The sequence below is a fragment of the Typopeltis vanoorti genome, chromosome 11 (assembly GCF_054136105.1).
Source record: "Typopeltis vanoorti isolate ZY-2024b chromosome 11, IOZ_Tvanoo_1.0, whole genome shotgun sequence".
NCBI lineage: Eukaryota > Metazoa > Arthropoda > Arachnida > Uropygi > Thelyphonidae > Typopeltis > Typopeltis vanoorti.
This window is the reverse complement of record NC_143559.1, coordinates 15,352,190-15,374,383: the sequence shown is the minus strand read 5'-3', so window position 1 is coordinate 15,374,383 and position 22,194 is coordinate 15,352,190. Positions and strand designations below refer to the sequence as shown.

The following is a 22,194-nucleotide window of genomic DNA, read 5'->3' as shown; positions in this document are numbered from 1 at the left end:
GTTCGACAACCTAAAGTGAAAACCTTGCGATAAGAGACATAATCTCAGGTGCCCGAGTTAAGATCCCACAGTAGTAGATGCTAAGAAATGCGACTTTGTTCGTTGTTATACCGGAATGGTGATCAAAACTAATAAACAAAGAGCGTAATTAACTCTTCATTTTCCTATCCTTAATTTAAAACAAATGGCTAGAAGGCGGCGATTTGTGGTACCATCTATCAAATCCGATACTATTAGTAATATATATATTTTTTTTTTCAATTAATAAAACTAGAAACATTCTATTTTAGTTGGTTATACGTCATAACTAGCGACTATTCTAGTTAATGAAGCTAAAATTTTGGAGAATTGCAAAGTGTTTACATTTAACGCCAAGATAGCTTAAAGACAGGACGATAGAAAGAAAGAGAGAGAGTTGTCAATCGGGTATAAGTGGCAAATTTGTCTAATTAAAACTCAAGCGAAAAAGCTTGAGTTTTAATGAGTGAAGGTTCTGCCACTATTGTTTTGACACCAATTTAGTGATTATCGGTGGAAAGGACCAAGAAAACAGAGCATCGCGCAAACGTCTTAAAATTCTATGTACAAAAATGTAAACAATTAATGTTTTTGGATAAAATAACCTAAAGCAAGCGCTTATAAACACAAGAAACGTTTCATGACTTCGTCCAGAGCAGCTTTTTCCTAACATTCATACTTCACGCGGAATTCGAAGATTCAAACTTTTAAACAATGGCTTTCATCTTTTACGAGGTAGACATCCTTCCTGATTTACGCTTCCGCGTAGACTGATACTTCACCGCGCAAGTGTTCGAAATCATATCTGACGGAATAGGTTGGTTAATCCTTATTCCTGAAGTGTCCTAGGTCTGTATATTTTCCTGTTTTGAAGGACGAAAACCCGAATTTCCTAAAGAAAAACCCTCCACCTCCACATGAGACCGGTAACTCACAATTTGATTGGAAACACCTGGTAAAGGCTCCTCATCATAGACAGGATTCGAACCCGGGTCTTTCCAACCAAAGGGCTCGTCTAAATCAACTGAACTACGGAGGCTAAGAGGTAAACATAATGTAAAATAATTAGAAATAGGAGTGCGATTCTTTTGTTGTTTTTTAATTTTTATTTATTTTGTTGTTGTTGCTAGTGGTAGTTGTGAACAAGTCAACTGAGGATTAAAGCATTTCCTGCTTCGAGTTTTCGAGTAGTGAGTAAGCATTCACATTCTCCATTCTAGTTAAGTCTTCTATTAATGCTCTAATAATAGTGGCGGAGCCTCTGTATTCCAGTTGGCTTCGACGGAGCCCTTTGGTTATTTAAAAAAAAAAAGCTCGAATCCCGTCTATCAGGTGTTTTCAATCAAATCGCGAGTTATCCGGTCTCATATGGCGTTGAAAAATTTATCTCCCGGAAACTCTGGTTTTTCGTTCCCTGAAAACAATCAAATGAACTCCGTGAACATCTACAGTCAGAAATACTTACCTTTAGGGAATGCAGCAGATGAATGACAAGCCAGCTGCATTAATCACCTAAAACTCCCAAGTAGAGGACTCAACCCGTCTTGGAGGAACGAGAATTGGATGGATGAAGTAATAGTGGCATGAGTTTATCTCGCGGACACTCCACATCCTTTAAAACAGGAATACACGGAATTATGAAACGTAATAGACTGGCCTCATAGCCGTAGATGCTTCGGCTGCAATTCTGACCAAACCAACTGCTCTAATTATGGTTTAAATTTTTCCTATTAAAACTAAAATGGAAAGCGAATTTCAACACTGCTTATGCATTACACCAAGCCCATATGAAAATCTAGTTCATATACTAAGTAACATGCACACACTCGGGAGAAAAAAAAAAACATTCGATTTAAAACAGAGAGATAGAGAGAGGAGGGAAAAATAGAACAATAAAAAGCTAAAGTCAGATCATAAGACTAAAGTGAATATGTGTATAAATCTGCCATAAGAAGAATATGGATTATAATGTCGGCTAAAGAGATATCACTTAAATTTGTTTATTCTGAATAGCGAAGGGTGCAGACAAATAAGGAAACAGCAAACGACAAAGAGAGATTGACTCACTAACTAGGTCGCATTACAGTGCAGTATTTGGAAAAGCAAGCAGAAAAACTACTTCACGTGAACACACAGGGGGAGAGAGTTGAGCGACTAGCATTCAGGTTAATTGTGAGGGCAGCAAGGAAAGTAAATATTTCAAGTGATGATGGGATGCAGGATGTTGTTATGTATACACTACTCATGATTGAAACTGAAAAAAACAAGGAATGTAATTTGAATTAAACTGAAGCGAGGGGATTTATACTCACACAGTTCAGGATAAGCGATGGCTTGGAAAGGAAAGCAAAGTGATCAGAGTTGGGAAAATCATAAAGAGAGAGGGTAGTGCAAGCAAGTGCGACTCTGTCTATTATACTTTTTTATATGGCTCACAAATGGGAAATAAACGTTGAAGGTGCTCCACCCATCCTAAAAATATTTAGATACTTAAAATGACTTGACATGCATATCTATCATGTATTTTGCATACACGATATGTTATAGGATTCGGCGACCCTGGCATGTGGGATTGATATAAAATAAATATTGATAAATAAACAAACTTGGTCCCTTATTGAATGTTGCAAAGGCGTCATCAACACTTATAGCTTGCGATATCATACGTACAAGGGACTGTTGCCAGAGTGCAAAACAATTTTGCACCCCTATAGCTGTGTTAATCACAATGAATTACGATCGCATTTGTCTCCCAGAAGCCATGTTACCTAGGCAACAAATGGCTTTAATGCACCTCATCCTGTTCTTCGATTCGAATCCTTCGTTAAAAGGGGAAGATCTACTGTATAACCAAACAAGTTGGACAGTAAAAATTGAATGAGAAAGCTTAAGTGGGGAATTCATTTGAAAAGTCGGTCACAGTTTAAGCAGTAACTTCAACCAAATAAATTAAATACAGACAGGAAGAAATGTTACACAAAACCAATATTTATGCTTACTGTACGGAGGAGGGAGTTCTCGGAGTTGTTCTTTCAATGGCAAAACTGGCGATCTTGCTAAACAAGGACGAAGCACAGTTGGATGCACAGAGATGCATCTCATGAACTAATAGGATTACAAAAAGTTTTATGTTCATGACGAGAATAGTAAAAATATCTATGAGAATGTGCGAAGAAAAAGAAAGGAGCATAGTGAAATCGAGCTTAAAAAAATTCAACTATGACTTCTGAATTATTGCAACAACAACAGTGCCTCAGTATCGCTTAAAATAAAGAAAATTAGTATTGAAAGTTATCTCAATTCGTAATGCTCCTAATTATTTAATATTAAATAATTAGGATTTTTATTCATGCTTTTTTTAATGTTATCCGCCAGTATTATAACACTACCAAACTTATGTTAGATCATCATACCATCTGCCTTCGGTGAACATCCTCATTAAGGGAGGGGAGGAAAAATTATTCGCTACATCGCTCTCCTTAAAAATTACGGGTGAAGCAACCATGCTGCGAGGGGGAGTAAGTTATTGTAGGTTATTATGCCGGGACGAAAATCCCGATTTTCTGGGGACAAAATACCTAATACCTTTTTAATTCCCTACATCCTAGACTAGTGGCGACCGGTGAAGGGGGTACTGCATATACAAAATTAAAAATTAAAAAAAATAAAATTATTTTTTTTCCTAATCAGTAACCAATTTATTAATAAATAAATTTAGATATTAAAAATTGCTTTATTAAAAATATTTCATCCTCACCACGAACAAACACCAATAATAAAAGTTTCGTATCTCACAGAAATAATGCGCGCAAGATACACTGCCTAAACGAGCAGTGCGGGAATCACTCGTAACGTGCAATGAGAAGCGCAAACGAATATCGGCGAGACCAGCTGCAATTGGCCTAACGTGATAATATAATTCCGACACTGCGTTAGATCGCAGTGCATTTGTGTTGTAATCTAAAGCGTTAATCGAACAATTCCAATTATTAACTATTCAATCAATGTCAAAACATAAACTGCAACCTTTAACATGTTGTATTGCATTTATATAATGTTGTAAGTATTGTCATTATTTATAAACACAAAATTTAATTTTTTAATTTTTTCCTTGAGGGTGCTGCAGTATCACAGTACTTATGTACGAGCGGCCACTGTCCTAGACAACATTCAAAGTGAATGTCTTTCTACCAAAGGTGATGTTCCATATGAAGCGCTTCAGAATGGTAAATTTAATATTAATAATGTTTAATTTTCGCATTTATTAATAATTTTATTAGCTAATTTTAATAATAACATTAATAAAATTAGTTCCAAATTATCAGGTTCCTTCAAAATCTGAGCAGTCAGTGAAGGCGATTATTTACACGGATATTTGTTAAAATTGTCCAATACTGAATTTCTTTTTGAAGTTACTTCAAAGTTACAATGGAGACAGACAAACAAAAAAGAGATAAGTAGAATGCAAGCGATGGAAATGAAAGGTTTGAGGTAGAATCAGAAATGTGGAAATCAGTAACAGAAATATGGACATTATGAATGTTTTGGGAATAAAAGGTGTTGAAGAAATGCTTGTGAACTCCCGCTTGAAGTGGTTTGGACTTATAATGAATCTAGAAAGAATACAAAGAAGAATGTATGAAATGAAAATTGAAGGAGAAAAAAGCTAAAGAAGAAGAACGCGGCAAAGGTGGAAAGAACGAACAAGAGAAGATTTAGAAAAAATAAACTTGATCTGGAGGTGTACATGAAGGATGAATATGGGGGGACAGAAAAAAATGGAAAGCTTACCTGACCGAATAGTTTGCTGGAGCAGATGATGATTGAAATACCTATACCTTGTGAATTATAAGTACAATCTGTAGTTTTATTAATCAGTTTACTAAATAAATTTGAGAAATTAGCGATAATCGTACCTTACCTTGAACAACATGACTTTGAGCAGTGGCATAGTAACTAGCGACAATTATCGAGTGGAACTGGCAAATCTTAATGTAAATACCATAACAACAGTCACAGTGCTACTCTTAAATCCCAAAACTAAAAATCTTTATTTTGCTTGTGCTTTAAATTGCTATATTCAAACATATTTTTAACAAGGCTTACTTCTCGTTAGTAAAAATATTTTTTTTTTACTCCCACAGGAAGAAGGAACCATGAAATATCTTCGTCCGCATTTCGTGTGGACTAGAAAAAAATCGTGGAAAAAGACAAAATATTATCTTTCATTCACCAATAGCGTTCCAGACAGTTTTTACATTTAGTTTAGATGAGACGATTGAGACTTATTAACAGAAGACATTACAGTTGAAAAATACTTTAGGATTTTGACAATTTTTATTTACTTCAATTTTTCAGCGACATTTATTTCAACCTTAGATCATAATTGGGAGGGAAAAAACGTGAGTAGGAGGTTTCACTTTGTTATTTAATTGAAATTGAGCTTCCCTTGGAATGTTGAATTTTCGTGCTATTTTTTGCTATTAGCATGTTGTCAAGACCAACGTTTGGCGTTCGTGGGTGGGAATTTTCCACAGGCGAGAAATTAGAATGGCACAGAAACATGACGGAAAAGTTATCTTCACTTAAAAATATGCATACTTCTAATCAGATGTCAAAACTTATGCCAAAATACACAGGATTCAAGCTATCAAAAGTAAGGAAAGTACCATCACTCTTTGCTTTCCACTTTTTAACAACATTCAGTTTATTCCTTGTGAGAATTTTTACAGCAAAGTTTTAAACTAATATTAACTATCCTCTCTATACTATAAATTTTATCGTGAAATGATAAGCTTACGTGATACGAAAACGGATCGTATCTCCTTAGCATGGTTCACGGATGATAACTCCAAATTAAAAAAAATAAAGTTTTAAACAAAATGAATGTCGAGTCATTTTTTTTCTCGCATTATACGTTTGATGAATACAGATAATTTGAGAATACATAATATACACATAATTTTTTACACTAAATTATGCAGTAGGTTATCTGAGTTAATTTACCTAAACATCTCCAGGGTATTCGGAAATCATTACAAAATTTTAATCATTACAAAATATTAAAAAAAATGCGCTGTTCATTGTAGCTTTGAATAAATGGAGAACAAGCTTGTGTAGGAGCTGACTAAAATCGCCTGTTATTAATGAGCCTTCGGCTTATACTTTGAGGTGATATTTCAACTTTAACGGTCATTTGAATTGAAGCATTAAAGAAAGGCCGAATCCCTTACATGCATCACACGCTGACGCGAAGCTATTCCGGACGGCAGATGGAGATAAACTGGCATCCATTACTGAATTGCTTTTTTTTTATCATTAAGATATTTTTTACGAAAATATTTATTTCAAAAAAGACAATAAACGCGCACTTTGAAAAGATGCAAAGCGAATAATGCAAGGCAGAAAAATACCAAAAAACTAATCACGTAGACAAAAGAAAGAAAATATTATGCTTGGATTAGCATTTACTCTGCTACTACTCTCTCTCTCTCTCTCTCTAACAAAATACGAGTATCTTGTCTATATCCATATGTATGTGTGTGTTTCTAAGAAGGCCGCACCTTTATTCAATTTCGACTAGAGGACTGCAGCACCCATAACTCGTGTCGATGCTAATACTACAGATGGCATCGAGAGAAACTGGGTGGGTCCGGTTGAAATTACAGCCGAAGCAAGTCTGTGAGTAGTATTTATTTTGTAAACTCCTTAAAATCGACCAACAAAACCTGATGCAGGATTGATATGAGGGCACGTGGCGTGAGATCAAAAGCAAACTCACTCTCCAACCATCGATTTGCAAGTTCGAATCCCGCCGTGAGTATATATGTTTGAGATGGTATTTAGGTGGGGGGGATGAATTTCACCGTACCCCTTACTGGAAGACTGGAGTGGCCTGAAAAAGTTTCATATTTGGTCCCTACAGTAGGATTTCCGGATTACGTCAAAATAAATAAATATAAAAAAAATAAAATTAGAAAATAATAAAAATAATCAGTCCTTAGTCCGCCCTAGATATGGATATACTAGGTTTAGAAACCTTTGTGAGCGGAAGTCACATAAAAAAAAAAAAAAATAGAACGAAAGAAGATTCTGTGGATAAAGCATCATGTATGTCTCTGATTGATCATTGAAGAAATGATCAATCAGAGATTGGTCATTGAAGAAATCATTGAAGAAATGACCAATGTCACCTATAGAATTAACAGAACTATGATGTGAAACTGAACTAATGAATGTCAGCATATTCACTTTTAACTCAAGTGAAATCATTCTTCCGAGCGGTTCCTAACAGTATAAAAAGGGACATGCAGAAAGCAGGTGAGTGTACAGATGAAACAATGATCAGTGCTCATGCAGGTTACGAGTATAACGGAGAAAGAGAGAATAAGCAGTGGAATTCCGTCTCCTGTTTTCTCCTTCAACCCCTCCACAGATTCTTGTGTACTTGCCTGACGTGACCTCTCATGACTGATCTCTGGAGGTCCATTGATCGGAAAAGGAAAGATGTCGGCTATGTTGAACACAACTTCGCCGATGACTGGGTTCGACCATTAAGAATCTTTCAAAATTATCATTCATTAAATCCTTCATGCTAGTGACAGTGAAATTAATAATTTTTTAAAAGTCTAGTACTGTCTGTGGTGGATTACAATAATGTGGTAGGTTTATTAAAAAATTATAAACGAAAGAAGAATTTTAGTGAACACGGAATTAATTTTTCGCGGACTACTTGGGGCAGGTGAATGGTTAATTATTGGAAACTTCATCCATATGTACAAATAAGTAAAAATGTAAACAGAAAAAAATGAACAAATATAACTTCGTTATACGAAAGCGTAATGAACAGTCGGGAAAAAATAGTGATTACCAAACACATCAGAGTGAGCATACTTAATATAGACATGATAATTTTAAGAGTAAAATGCATCTGTTTGTCTTCTAAATATTTCGTTACATAATATTTATATAAAAATAAATGCGTGAGTAAATTCAGTTCAGCTTATAACAATTCTGTTATAGGCTGAAAGAGTTCGAAATAGTTCTTTACATTTAATCTTAGTTTTGCATTTTAAATCATTCAGCTAAATACAATCAAGAGCCTATTAGATCTAAATTCTTTCAGTAAGACTTTCTTTAAAGAGACGATTTTGAAATATGCGTCGTCTATCAACTGCAAATATCAGAGGAACTCTGCCTAAATTCCAAATGCAAACTTAAAAGGTACAATCCTGATGTCTACAGCTGATAAATATTTCAAAATCTAACAAAAAAAAAAAAAAATGTTTGGTAGCACGATCACTAACAATGGTAAACGCAGCATGTGAGTAGGCTTGAGGTCTAGTGCACTGTGTGATAATTCCGGTAACGACGGTACCTACCCACAGATTACAGGTGCAGAGTGGCTGTGCAATTTTTTTTTTTTATATATACTGTATATTTATGAATCATGCAGTAAACATCGTTCCATAAAGGGGAGAAATATTTTGTAACTCTCGTCGCTATTTGGAAAAGAGTGAAAGTAAGTACTTGAGAAGGGAAGAAGCGTATTATTGCCTTTGGATATGAGAAAACGTGAAATGGGAATTACGTGATGTTAATACCGCACCAAGTTCCAGTGGGAATCGCGGTTCATTACTGCCTTAGCATACATAACGATTGTAATTTAGATCCGCGTTATGAAGGTGAATGCAGCATTAAGCGATAAATATAATATGAGTATTCTCGAAATACCATGTTCTTCTAAACTCTGATATTTTAAGCAGCGAAATAAGAGGATGAACATATACACACAGCTATTAGATTACCTATTGCCAGTGACGACTAAGCGATGACTCCATAAATGTATTCGCGTACATTTGGTAAAAGATTATTCCGACTTATTTGACGCTCTTGGAAAATACGAACTTTTCGGCCCCATCAAATGAAGAATGTTGAGCATTCTGAATAAATATCCCTGAATAAATATCGGGTGTCATTCTTTAAAGAATTTTAGAGAGAAAAGGTAGCAAACATTCTCATGAGTGTTTTTTTTTTTTTTTTTTTTTAATATTTGAGTTCTTTTTAACTAATTACCGTAAATAAGAGATAATGGAACTATACGATAATAGAAATATATCTCACTATTTTGAGTAGGGCATTTGAAACTTATATTCAGAATAAATTATACAAGTAAGAAATAATTGTAGACATGGTTTCGTAATCACGTATTTGTATAGTGACATCATTTATTATTATCACAACAACTGAACCTAGAGCTGTTTCTAGATAGAGCCGAATTATGCACGGTAGAAATAATTTTATCTAATTGCGCAATTAAAATGGCCCAACTAGAATGACAAATGGAATTTTAAACGCGGTTTTAAATACTAAATTTCATTAAATGTAAACAATCCAATGAGTAATTATCATTTTAAGAATAAAAGTAATCCAATTAGAGAGGGGGGGGGAAGAAAATACAGTATCATTTCAAATAGTTTTTACCAATAAAAACAGAACTATAACGAAAACAAATATAATTTTTCCTCGATCAATCTTGAGCCTAGCACTGGTTTAACAGTGCCAGGTTCAAGCACAGCAGCACTAACACTGCTGTGCTTGAGCACTGAAACGGAAATCACCGCACCGAAGTTCGAATCGTTTTCAGTAGGAAAAATAAGCCTGATTTCGCCACTATTCCGATTGAAACTATTCAACGAATTTTAATAGAATCTAAAAAATATATATTACATTCTATCTAACCAAATAGAATTATTCATAATGAGCTCGAAACATTTTGTCGATAAATATAATCTGATTAAAAAAAAAAAAAAACTGTACCAGATGGGCATTTTTTTATTAAATTCAAGCCAGCCAGTGTGGAGTTGTTGCAATATATAATTTAGAGGGGAGTTTGTTAATTAATTTATTGAGTATTTAAGAATTCTTTAAATTTAAAGCAAATCTGCAGTTTTTGCCAGCAAACCTTTTTTTAAGATACATTCGCAATAGAAAATCACCTAACAGAATCTTTGTCTGTCCCTCCGCATGCAAATCAGAGTGTCATGCTGGTTGGACTCATTTTGAGACTGCTTGACATTTGGGGTATCTATCTTACTTGGGTCCTTAATTTTACCTTCAATCGGAAAAATTTATTACCAAAATTAAGCAAAATCAATACACAATGTTCCAGGCATCTCAAAGAGGGTCTGATGAAACGAAAATCTGCAATCCATGATAAGAATTTAATGTTTGATATAACTGAGACCTTTCTAATAGCAGAACTGTTTTTTTTTTTTTTTTTTTGGTTAATTTTTAAAATTGTGCTGATAATAACAGTTTCATTTAACGTAGTCAATATTTCATAATATTTTGTCGTGGTAGCAGATGAAGAATATATTTACAACAACAGTTACACGCTGAATCGATAGCGGAGTACAGACATGCATTCTTATCCATCTTTATATGTCCTTCGGTATGTTTTCAATCTGTTTGCACTGCGTTATTACTTTTTGCGATCCCAGCTAGTGAAATTCAATGAGTCAGCAACAATTACACCGACTGGTGCTTCTTTGATTTGAGATGGCATGTCCTAAATTGCGAGATCGACCACTTCACTTCCGTAAAGCCGAAACAGAAATGGCGGAAAAATATTTCAAAATGTTTTCTGTTGTGTGATTTTATATTCATAAAATCCACTCCGAACTACCAAAAAAAAAAAAAAAAAACTTGTCTAAAACTCATCGGTGATAATATTGATTTCACAGTTTCGAAATTCATACATCTAGTTCAGAATTCTCAAACTTGCAGCTGTCAATGAGTTGTGTACTTGCCATTCTTAACATTGTTTCTTGCATTACAAAAATGTCATAATTCCTCAATCTTCTATGGATATCAGAGAAAACCTGCAGTTTGGATGTGGTCCGCAGACAGCTGCAAGTTCAGAAATGCGGTCCGAAGGCTAGCTTGAGTGTGACCCCCTCCCCAAATGAATTCTAGACATTGGCGTGCAGAAAGCTTGAAGTTATGACAATAAGCGACATCACCTTGTAAATTACAGTTCTTCAACGAAATGATGACCAGCTTAATTCAAAGCTCCACAACAATCTCAGCAGGATCTTAAACGACTTGACTGTATTTGCATTAATAGGCTAGGACTCTTTTGCATTTGCGACCTGTCAATGAATTTTGTGTACTTGTCGTATTTCTCGTACAAGCTAATTTTTTCAGCTCACTTCGCTCTCAAACCTCTGACTTCTCCATACTTTTTTTTTTTATGATTCTGAATAAATTTAACGCCTGTTAGTATTTATATCTATGCAATATATGCAAACTTCTTAGCAAAATTCAGAACTTAATTTTCGAAGCAATGTGATTAGGGAAAAAAATTTACTATCGGTAACTTAGTATGTTCCGAAAAGTCATCAATAACAGTAACTACGAAGGCGGTCTGAAAAGTTCTCGGCCTCGACCATAGATGGCAACACTATCGGCAAGAGATTTTTTTTTTTCCAAGTTCGTACATCTGTCACAAGCATCCATGTGAAATTGCAAGTCATTCTATCAAGTGGTTTGTTTCATACAGCTGTCTGAAGCAAAAGTGTTATCTGTATCCCTTGAAATGGATAAAATTGAGTATCGTGCGGTTATAAAATTCTTTGTAAAAGAATGTTTAACGCCAAAAGAAATTCATTCGAAGTTCATAAAAGTTTATGGGCACTCTTCTCCTTCGTTTTTGACAATTAAGAAATGGGCTACCGAGTTTAAACGTGGCCGTACCAGCCTTGAAGATGATCCACGTGAAGAACATCCAAAAAGTGTAACAATACCAGAAATCATTGATCAAGTGCATGATATGGTATTGGATGACCGGAGAGCGTGAAACTGCTGAGACGATAAGTATTTCAAAAGAACGTGTAGAATATATTTTACATGAAGAATTGCAAATGAAAGCGCTTGGCGCAAGATGGATGCCGCTCTTGCTCACAGCAGATCAAAAACGCACTCGCGTGAAAATCTCTAACAGTGCTTGGCGCATTTCAACAAGAATAAAACTGATTTTGTGCATCAATTTTTTACTATGGATGAGACTTGGAGTCACCATTACCCCACCAGAATCCAAACAGCAGTGAAAACAGTGGACAGAAGCCGGTTGTTCAGCGCCAAAAAAGACAAAGTCGGTTCCATCAGCAGGAAAGGTCATGGCATCGGTGTTTTGGGATGCTAAAGGCATTTTGTTAATTAATTATCTTGAAAAGGGTAAAACAATAACCGGGGAAGATTATTCCGATCTTTTAACCAGACTAGACGAAAAAATTCGTGAGAAAAGACCCGGTTTGCAGAAGAAAAACATCTTTCATCAGGACAATGCACCTGCCCACAAAAGTATTTTGTCAATGGGAAAATTAAGGGATCAGCACTATGAATTGTTGGAACATTCACCCTATTTCCCAGATTTGGCTCCCTCTGACTTCTATCTCTTCCTCTCTGGTCAGCATTTTTCTTCGAATCAAGATGATTGCAGTTGTAGAGGGGGTCTTTTGCAGATCTTACTGAGAACCACTACGGGGACGGGATAATGGCGCTGTGGCATCGTTGGAATAAATGTATTAGTCTTAAAGGAGATTATGTTGAAAAATAAAAATAATTTTGAAATTGTAAATTCGTTTTTTCATTGTTAGGCCGAGGACTTTTCAGACCACCCTCGTATAATGATAAATCTCATTTTTCCTATATGGCAACCTTAATCATAAAAGTTTGGAACAAAGAAGACTCTTCTGTGGGTGAGGTATGGATCACATAGGTTGGAACACTACTCTGAAGACCAAATTTGGTTGTTCTGTCCCCGGGATCCCAACAGGAAAAGTGGTCAGCAAATTAAAGGAATCTTTGAATTTCAGTGTGCGTCTCGCTATCCTTCTCTGCAATGGCCTTACAGAGCTCTCTGGCACTACATATACAATTGATTCTCGTGCCTGGAACTCCCACATTTATCTGATTACCGGAATTCAAAGCGTAAAGCGAGAATGAAAACTACAAAAGACAAACAAAAATTATAATTTTAGAAGATTCTTTTCTGGTCAACCAATAAATAAAGTCGACCGTCGCTGTAATCTGATACATCCTTTAGCGTTGCTTTTCCCGTAGCGAGAGCCGTTGTAAAAGCGAAATTTATTCCGCATGAAACGCCGAAGTACATCCGGTGGGGAATTAATACACGCTTTCATACACGTGCCTCTGACGTTGTTCGCTTCTTTTCCTGCCGGCGAGGTGTAACCAAAGAAGTACCTGCGTATGGCAATTTCCACAACGAAGAACTGGGGAAGAACCCTAGGTGGCGTCATCAAGCTGGGAACTGCATGTGCGTAAGCGGGAGAATTCCTTGTGCTCATAACCTCGGGCAAACCAGTCGTTAGGCATGAAATTCAACAGGTTGTCCCTTGTCGCCATCTGTCTGTCTCTATTTGTGATACGAGCAATGTACCCAACCAACTGCTAAAGGGGATGTTTGGTTATTCACGCTCTGTGAGCGTATTCAGAATTATATTAAAATGACAGCTGTGCATTCGGTTACGAACTGAAAGCTTGAAGTAAAACTAGGACTAAGCCATGGAAGATTAGTATTTCCCATCATCAGTTCCTACGAAAAATATTTGAAATGATCAACGGAGTTTAAATCGTATGCAATAACACAATCTTCATATAAGCGACATAAGGGAACTCGACAAGTGGTCTCGAACTTATGATTACATTTAGGAAGTTGAAAACGTGCGGGAATTTCTGTAGGAATTTATCCTGATGCAAGATAATGAACGCTAATATCGTTGTTCAAGGGAGAGTGAATGTGTGTGGTTAAGAACACTGTGTGGAATATCTAACCAAATACAGAAAACGATTGTCTTTTGAAGTACTCTTCGCACCCTCTCTTGAAGTGGGTGTCGATTAGATTTCTTGTATTGTAAATATTTCGTATTAGGTAGTTAAAAGAAATATGCACCCCCCCCCTCTTCCCTCATACAATACACACGTCCTGTTTAGTGTTCATTTAAGTGGCTCGTAAGTACTGCAGCACACTACAATGTGTCTTTATAGTTGGTGATTTGACCGTGAAGGTATTTTCTTGTAGACTATGTTAAGAATGACAAATATATCACTCCATAGTTGTCGCGCAGAACATTACCCCCCCCCCTTACTCACCCACAACTTGCGGTCATGAACTGTTTCTTCATAAATTAAGCAAGCTCCACTTTACTTAATTTGAAATTATTTATTTTCTTGGTATTTTTGAATTTAAAATGTATAGTTTAATAATCGTTACTGCTTTAATTATTGACTTTTTCGCAAAATAATTAAGTCAGGAGAATCGGCTTCGACGTGTGCAGGAATAAAAGCGATAGTTTCCGGACTGTTTTAATTTGCTAAATAAAATAACGGTTTTTGTTTTTAAATTGTTGCAATTTAAAAACATAAAAACGGTTATTTTGCTTATTTAACTTATTTTATTTTTATTTATTATTATTTTACTGTTATTTTAATAAAAATGTAATGATGAAAAAAAAAACAAAAAAAAAACATCCAGAACTGAAACAGTTACGAAAAGCTTTTTCTAATTTGACTGATTACAAAAATTATCTGAGTGGGGAAGACTGTTTTTCCCACAGAAATTTCTAATATGCATTTTAATATTATTAATTAACATTCAATCTGATGCACGCAGAAGCAAAATATAAACAGCATCAAATGTCAGAAGACTGTTACAAAAATACAATAAATTAACAGTTTCCCAATAAAAGTACTTAACAATAATTCTTGTTTAATACTCTAAGGTATGATTTATACTTTAAATGAACTGCTGATGCAAAAAAAAAAAAAAAAATAGGAACATCAACTAAACTGGAAACATGTGAAAAAGGCAATGTGTATAAGCAGCTGCAGAATTGTAACAGAACTACTTTAAGAAAACTATGGAATTCTCTGATGACTGAAAACTATTTCAATAATAATACAGAAGGCAATGATTATGATTGAGATACGCGCGATAAAGGATAAGACAACTGAACGTTATAATTTACTATTAAAAGGAAAAGAATAAGCAAACTGAAGCAGCTAAATAGCAAACGACCATATTTTGCTACAGACTTCCCACTTGTTAATGTGGAACTGTGCCAGCAGCACAAAGACATTGGAAATGTTTCAATGTGTGTGACTCGTGGACACAGTGTCACTGACTCGCGTGTTACTTGGAAATTAAAACTGTGCACAGCTGAGATCAAGTTGTCAGTAAACAAGATAGCAAAAGAGATGTTAATGTCATGAGTCAGACCGGGATGCCATGTGTGTTGGGTTGCATAGCGCTAGTAGAAAGATAGGATGGTGACATTTACAGCTGTATAACTTTCCACATAGGGAAGGGGAAATGGTAGGATGCCAGAATTAACAAATTAGACATTTTCCTAATGAAATCATTACTGTCTGTGAGGGAGTCCCATGCGAAATTATTAAGTTATTGAAGGAAATAATCCTTCAATAATCAGTATATATCATTTGTGTGTTTGAAGAAAATGCATATATTGGGTGCGCGCGCACACATTGCTTATGACACAAACTTTTTTTCATTATTTTTTTTATAAAATGGTAATAAGCGGCAGATGCACGACTTCGAAACGCGAGCTAGCTTTAAACTAATATTGAACATACGAAGAAAATGGATACCTGGGGGGGGGGGGGGTTCTACAACTTTGTGTCGGTGAAGTTCTCAAAACTTTGAAGAAACTATTTCACGTTTTATGGCACGGCTTACATTTCACGGTGGAATGTTTCACGTAAGAGAACAAGCACTCTTTCTGCATTGTTGCAGTTATTTCCCAAAACAATAATCACGTGGTGAACGAGCCGAACGTCACGTTTCCGATTCATGAAAACGTGATTTGGTGCACAAGTTTACCAACAAACAGAAATTACACTCTCGAGTATATCATCATCGGATGAGTGTTATACGGTTGGTTGCCGCCTACATTAAGCATTCCCAATAGGCGGTGAACTGCTAAGTCCGTTTAGAACTAAACACATTCAATATAATTATAGCAGTACTCATGATTCGTACTAAAGGTCGATTTAATCGCGAACATCACTTGAATTTTAAGTGCTGGGTGTGAAGAGGAATGCAACGTTGTTCGCTAATCACTTTCGTAATGCAGTTTTCAACGTTCTACTCGTGGTCTTTTCCTAATAATTTAATATCTGTCTGGAATCCATTACAGATATAAAAGAAATCTTGGGAAGCTTTATCACGAAATAGATGAGGAATTCTTCATTAATATGCTTAACTCCTGTTATGCAATAAGTAAACGGAGACCAGGAAGTACCTCAATAAGTTCAGCAACTGAACTCTTGCATTAGAGGGAATTACGCTAATGCAATAGTCATTTAATAGCAGTGGATTACTACTGTCTGTTACATTAAATTAGTATAAATTACACATTGTAAATATGTAAAGAGCTCCTTCCTGCGAAGAATGTTTCAATTCGGTTGCATTATTTGATATTTCGACTCCTAAAGGTTGCATAATGAAAAGAAACCGAACGCTTAATCTCGCAGATAAGATCAATGACACATGGATTTAAGTTGATTACTTACACAAATGACGAGATGTCAATGGTTGAACATTTAACCAAACTGTGCAAGAGTCAGTCCTCCTTCCTCAATAAGAAAGTGGATTATTTTAAGTGTTTCAAGTATATTATATTATTTGGAGTTACAATAATTGAATGATAACATTTTGATTAATTTCAATATTTTACAAATACAAATCAATCATACAAATAATGCAATACATCTTTAAACAAGCAGCAATTGCTTATTTTAATAGTTTTCGATTGGTGTTAATAACAAGAGTACGAGAGCCTTCGAAAATACTTCATTCAGTGAACAGAAAAGGATGTACACAGAAGAGAATTACCAAAGGAATCCCATAGGACTCTATCGCTACAGTTAGATTGCGAGTGGTTAGCAGACTGGGAGCTTACCAGGAAATATATGGAATATTTTTTAAAAAGGTTGAAATGGGGGGAGGGAGAATGTATGGATAAGAGATTATCCTTGGAATTGTATGAAAGCATGCTAAGTAAAAAAAACAACAACTTTTTTTTGTTGCATGAAGAATGAAGGGTAAGAATGCTCCGGATGAAGTAGCGAGTTGCAGAAGACTCGGTTTAAACAAAGGAAAAAAAAAAAAGGCATAACAGATTTTGTGGCTGTTTGATTACTTCCTACGATGAGTAGGACTCCAGAAGGTATTTGTTATTAATTATTTTTTTTAGAAGATAATCTTCTACCGCTCGTACAGACATCCGGCAGCGAAACGACGAATGAAATTGTGCAGTTTAGGGTGATGCACAGTTATTAGCGTGCATGTATGGAACATTTATTATTATTACTACTATTATTATTTCGGATTTATTGTAAATTTTTGTCGGTGTGCCTCTCAGACAGGTGCTCAACCGCAGTGCTTCCCTTGTTTACTTCCTGACATGCTTCAACACCCGTTTTTAATCATTGGTCGGTTTCACTAGGAATCGTCCTTTGAGTATGCATAAATGTTTTCTTTGTATATAAAGAGAAATAAAAATATATACTGCTTTAATATTCATGGTAACATACAAAGGAACTAATATACCGTAGATGATATTTTCCTCCACCGATGTCCTTTATATTCCGCACAATTTTTATTTTATTTTATTATTATTTTTTTTTTTTTTGCATATCCTTTAAAAATATTTATGACATTCGATGAGTTTGGTGCTACTTTACAAGAACTGGATAGCCTGTACATTTCTGCAAATAAATTAACTGGGAACAAAGAAGTGGTGGATGTATCCACCAAAAGTGGAAAATTTTCGCTAAACTTTTCTTGGCCCATCAAAGTATAGAAGTAGTTGGCGCACTACATAAAGCACGCTTGGTTGAGAAGCGGTATGGAAAGGAAACTAGTTGAGTATTATATCACTCTGACAGCGATAGCGATCATAACGCCAGATGGCATTCCTAAATTTACATTAGAGGTCCTAACTGCTTCCGGAAGGCGCAAAGAGTTATTTTACGGTTACTGACCTTTGCACAAGAGCGACACAGCCCCTCTTGATGTAAATGTAATGGCTAAGCTTTAAATAATGGGTGGCTTACGGTTCTTGGCTTCTTTTAAGGGTGCGGGGGATTGGCAACTTGGGAGAAACAAATATCTACACTTGTGGTTGCCGCAGGTTACGGAGAATGAAGAAAGACAGAAACATTATGTTCTAATCTAAAAGAGTAGAACTTGTGAAAGGTTACATGAGCTTTCGTGCGATATTCCCTGATATAATCAGACAAGAGCAACACATCGAACAATTAATGGCATGCATTGACTCTAACATTGATAGCAAACCTTTGCTCAGCGTGCGCTAAAACTTATTAAGTATAAGAGAAATGCATCAACAACAATCTTCTACAATTGAGAATTACAGTAAAATATCTGCATATTACGATTACCATTATAAATATGCTTTCTAAATAAATAGAGGGTAAATATAATGTTAAGCAATTACTCTTCCTCCGCTTCTTTTCTTTTTACTGTTACCACAAGACACACAAAATTGTGTTGCGTGCGAGCGACAAAAAAATTGCAGCATTCCACAATTTCGCCTTTGAACTAGAAAGAATCGATCAGCTCGACGTTTTTATCTTGGCGGAAAACAACAACAAAAAATTGTTCACATCAATAAAGAAATCAAAACGGATTCAAGATTTTCTATCTGGGATAACAAAGGAAGCTAAGACATTTCTTTTTCTTTCTTTCTTTTCTGTTTTTTCCCTGTTGTTGTATGAACAGTTAGTAATGAAGTGAAATTTTACGGAAAATTTCAGCTCGCACAAAATCCCTAATTTGCCTTCACCGGAATTTCGAGGTGTCCTTTGAATTCATAACAGAAATCATTGTAAAAAATGGAAAATGTTTGAACTCTTCGGTTTTAAAATCTTTTTTTTTTTTTTTTGTACCATTGCTACTTACAAATGGTTCTAAATAATGCACATTAGGTTTCGAAAGTACAGAGCCTCTGCATTACAAAGACGTCACAACATTCTCCTTCGGTTGGAAACTCCTGGCTTTGAATTCCGTCGATTGGTTGTTTGGAATTACGGCCACAAAGCAACTAAGGCCATGAACCCTTTGTATTATGTCTTTTAATTGCGTGTGTTCTTCTAGACGTTATGCAGAATGAAAAACCAGATTTACCGAAAGAAAAACCCTTCCACCTCCGTATAAGACTTTCTTCCAGACTCTGGCTGCAGTGAATTTGTTATTTAGACATTTTAATGGGGTGCATTTTGTCTAGTATCATCACGTGCTACCGATATAAGATTGCTGTTTAGGATTGTGGTTGGTTGATTGCAATAACAACTGAGGCTACGTGGTCAGTGTATTAGGTACGTCTCTATACTATGTGTGTTTGTCTGGCTTGTAGGACGAAAAACCAGAGCTTCCGGAAGGAAAAACTCTTCCACTTTCGTATGAAGCTAACTCACTGTAATATGTAAAAAAAAAAAAAAAAAAAAAAAAAAAAAAAAAACTCATAAATGTTTGTTTCCTAGACTGGATTCGAACCCAGTCTTTCTAAGTTGCATAATTTTTTTATTTCTAAATAAGTACAGAACACGAGTGCTTTGATTGTTAAATACCGTATAAATTTAATTTAATCTCATTTGCTTACACTGACTGAGTTACGCTAATGATCTCCTTCTAAAGTGCTACAATGGCTTCAGTGCTATACAAAGTCACTATCTCTCTCTCTGCGTCTGAAGCAGCACTACTAATTTGTAGCCATAATGGTAATAGAAAAGGAGACCCCATTCTAATTAGTTTGGCTACAAATCGGGAAGCAACTGCACGAAACTTGTTTGGCATTGTTGCACAAAATGTATCTCCGACTGCTGCACACTTGGACTTGAAAACAAAACTCCCATAACCACCAGATTTAGTAACAAAGTCTATGTATAACTTTTGATTTCTAAATAAGTACAGAACACAAAAGTGCCTTGACTGTTAAATGCCGTATAAATTTAATTTCATTTGTGCGGTGTAAATTACTATTGTTTATTAACAAAGTGGTGTTTTAGTGTGTGCATATTTTTGTATCATTCCCGTTAATTTTACCATTTTTATATAAAAAATGAAAGTATATATCTTTTATATTTATACCTTTGCACATAAAAAAGAGTTGATACTAAACTACTTATTTAATTATAAAAATTTGTAACTTAAATTAGCACATAATATTTTCGACCAACTATTTTTTTTAATTTCGAAAAGATAGGTACCAAAAAAAAATGGGGGGGGGAAGAAAAACTTATTATTTTATTTTAATTAAATTAATATTTTAATTTGTGGCGATATCAGGGACCATTGATATGGTGACGTGAATCTAAGAATTTTACTCCCAAGGTGCTTTGCCAAAAATGTGTTTGAAATTTCAGATAAAACATGCACATTTTCGACAGGAATCGGCAAACTCTTTGGGCCATCCGAAGGCATTATGATCTCTGTGACAGAAATGCAAAAAATTTTGAGATCTACACTTTTTTTTTAAGCAGATATCTAAAGGAAGGTGCGGCCGTTTTCGCTAACTCATAGTTCACGGAAACTGATTTCAGTTAGACGAAGAAAATGTAAGTTAAGCATACTTCAGTTGAGCTGGGTAAGAATCCTTGAACTTTTCCAAACTAAAAGCAAACCTTTACAAAGAGTTGTTCGTTGGCAATTCACAATGAAGAACATCTCTTGACAAGAGAAATCTTTTGCGTTTCTTCAGAAGAGGTGTTCCGGAAAGGACAGCTTATGAAGAAAAAGAAAAAAAAATTCAAGACCAATTGTCGCTGTGCAAACAAAAGCAAATCACAGGAGTATGAAGGAAGCAGTAGAAAGCCCAATAAAAGATGAAAAAAAAAAAAAAAAAAAAAAACAGAAACTGAACTCTCTAAAGTACAAATTTCTGTTTTCAATTTTTAATTTGAAAAAAAGTTCTTATCCGGCTATCCCGAAAGTCGTTTCGTCTTCATCTAGTCCATTTAAGTTATTTTAAGTTAAACCAGTATTCTGGTTCACAGGTTTAAATTGGTAGTTTGCTCTCAGGGATGTTACAAGCAACAACTGTGAACTTTGAATTGCAAACACTTATCGCAGAGTTCACATGTTCTTCAATCTTTGTCCCATTCGCGACAAATTCGAAATACAAAAGTCATTCTTGTTGATTTTTACAACAAACAAATTCCAGCGAAGTTTGCGTAACGAAGAAGGAATGGCAAAACCCATTCAATAATCATCATCCATGCTGTCACAAAATTTAACTGAAGCTATGTGGATGAACTGGTTTCTCTGGAATTTCTCACAAAGTATTTCGGCATCGCATTTCAGGAGAGAAAAAAAAAACTAGGATAAGCAATAATTAATTATAAGATTGGTTCTGCTTACGAACAAAATGATCACAAATGAAGTATAACTACTTACAAAAATATTTCCTTGCATGTTTTTATTAAAAACATTTTAATACAATAGTATTTCGTTGCTGAGATCCACAAAAAATTCTCCTAAGCAAAAATGATAAAGAAATACTTAAAAAAAAATAAAAAATAAAAAAATAAAATAAAAGATAGACGTGGGAGTTATAGACGTTATAAGTACAATAGCCACCGATTCTCGCTAAGGAAAAGTCTGCCAAAAAGGAAAATATTCAAATGCACATTATAACTTTTATGTACTCTTCTCAAGTGATCGAAGAAAAAAAGTAAAGTGATAAGGACGTAATGAAAACTTTCTCAGTTCTTGGAATGTTGGCCCGATTTATCTGTAAACTAGAATTCACAAAAATACTTAGGAAATAAGTGTAGCGGGACTCATTGCTTATCACGGATTTCCAACACTCTATAATCTGTCACAGTGTTCTTTATACTATTGTAGTGTACACTGTTGGATGCCATGATGTTCAGCTATTTTATGCAGCTGATCTTCGGTTGAAACTGCAACCATACGGATTTTTCCATAGTCCTATTAATAACCTACATCCTTGTAAGCTTTGAAAGGCTGGTTATCGTTTCCACAGTGGTTTGCAATTTCCGTATAGGCACACTCTTTAGTTTCTTACTATTAACTTCCAAGATCTTCCTGTG

The 22,194-nt window shown here is 35.2% G+C and overlaps 1 protein-coding gene and 1 long non-coding RNA gene across 2 annotated transcripts in view; one reads left to right on the top strand and one right to left on the bottom strand.

The window, feature by feature from the left end:
* LOC150101321 (uncharacterized) overlaps positions 1–22,194 on the bottom strand; it is a 338,470-nt gene that overhangs the window by 246,089 nt on the left and 70,187 nt on the right. The window lies entirely within an intron of this gene.
* Positions 1,077–5,905, top strand: LOC150101322 (uncharacterized). Its single transcript, XR_016549027.1, has 3 exons — positions 1,077–1,208; positions 4,135–4,244; positions 5,163–5,905. It is a non-coding gene; the product is annotated as an uncharacterized LOC150101322 (long non-coding RNA).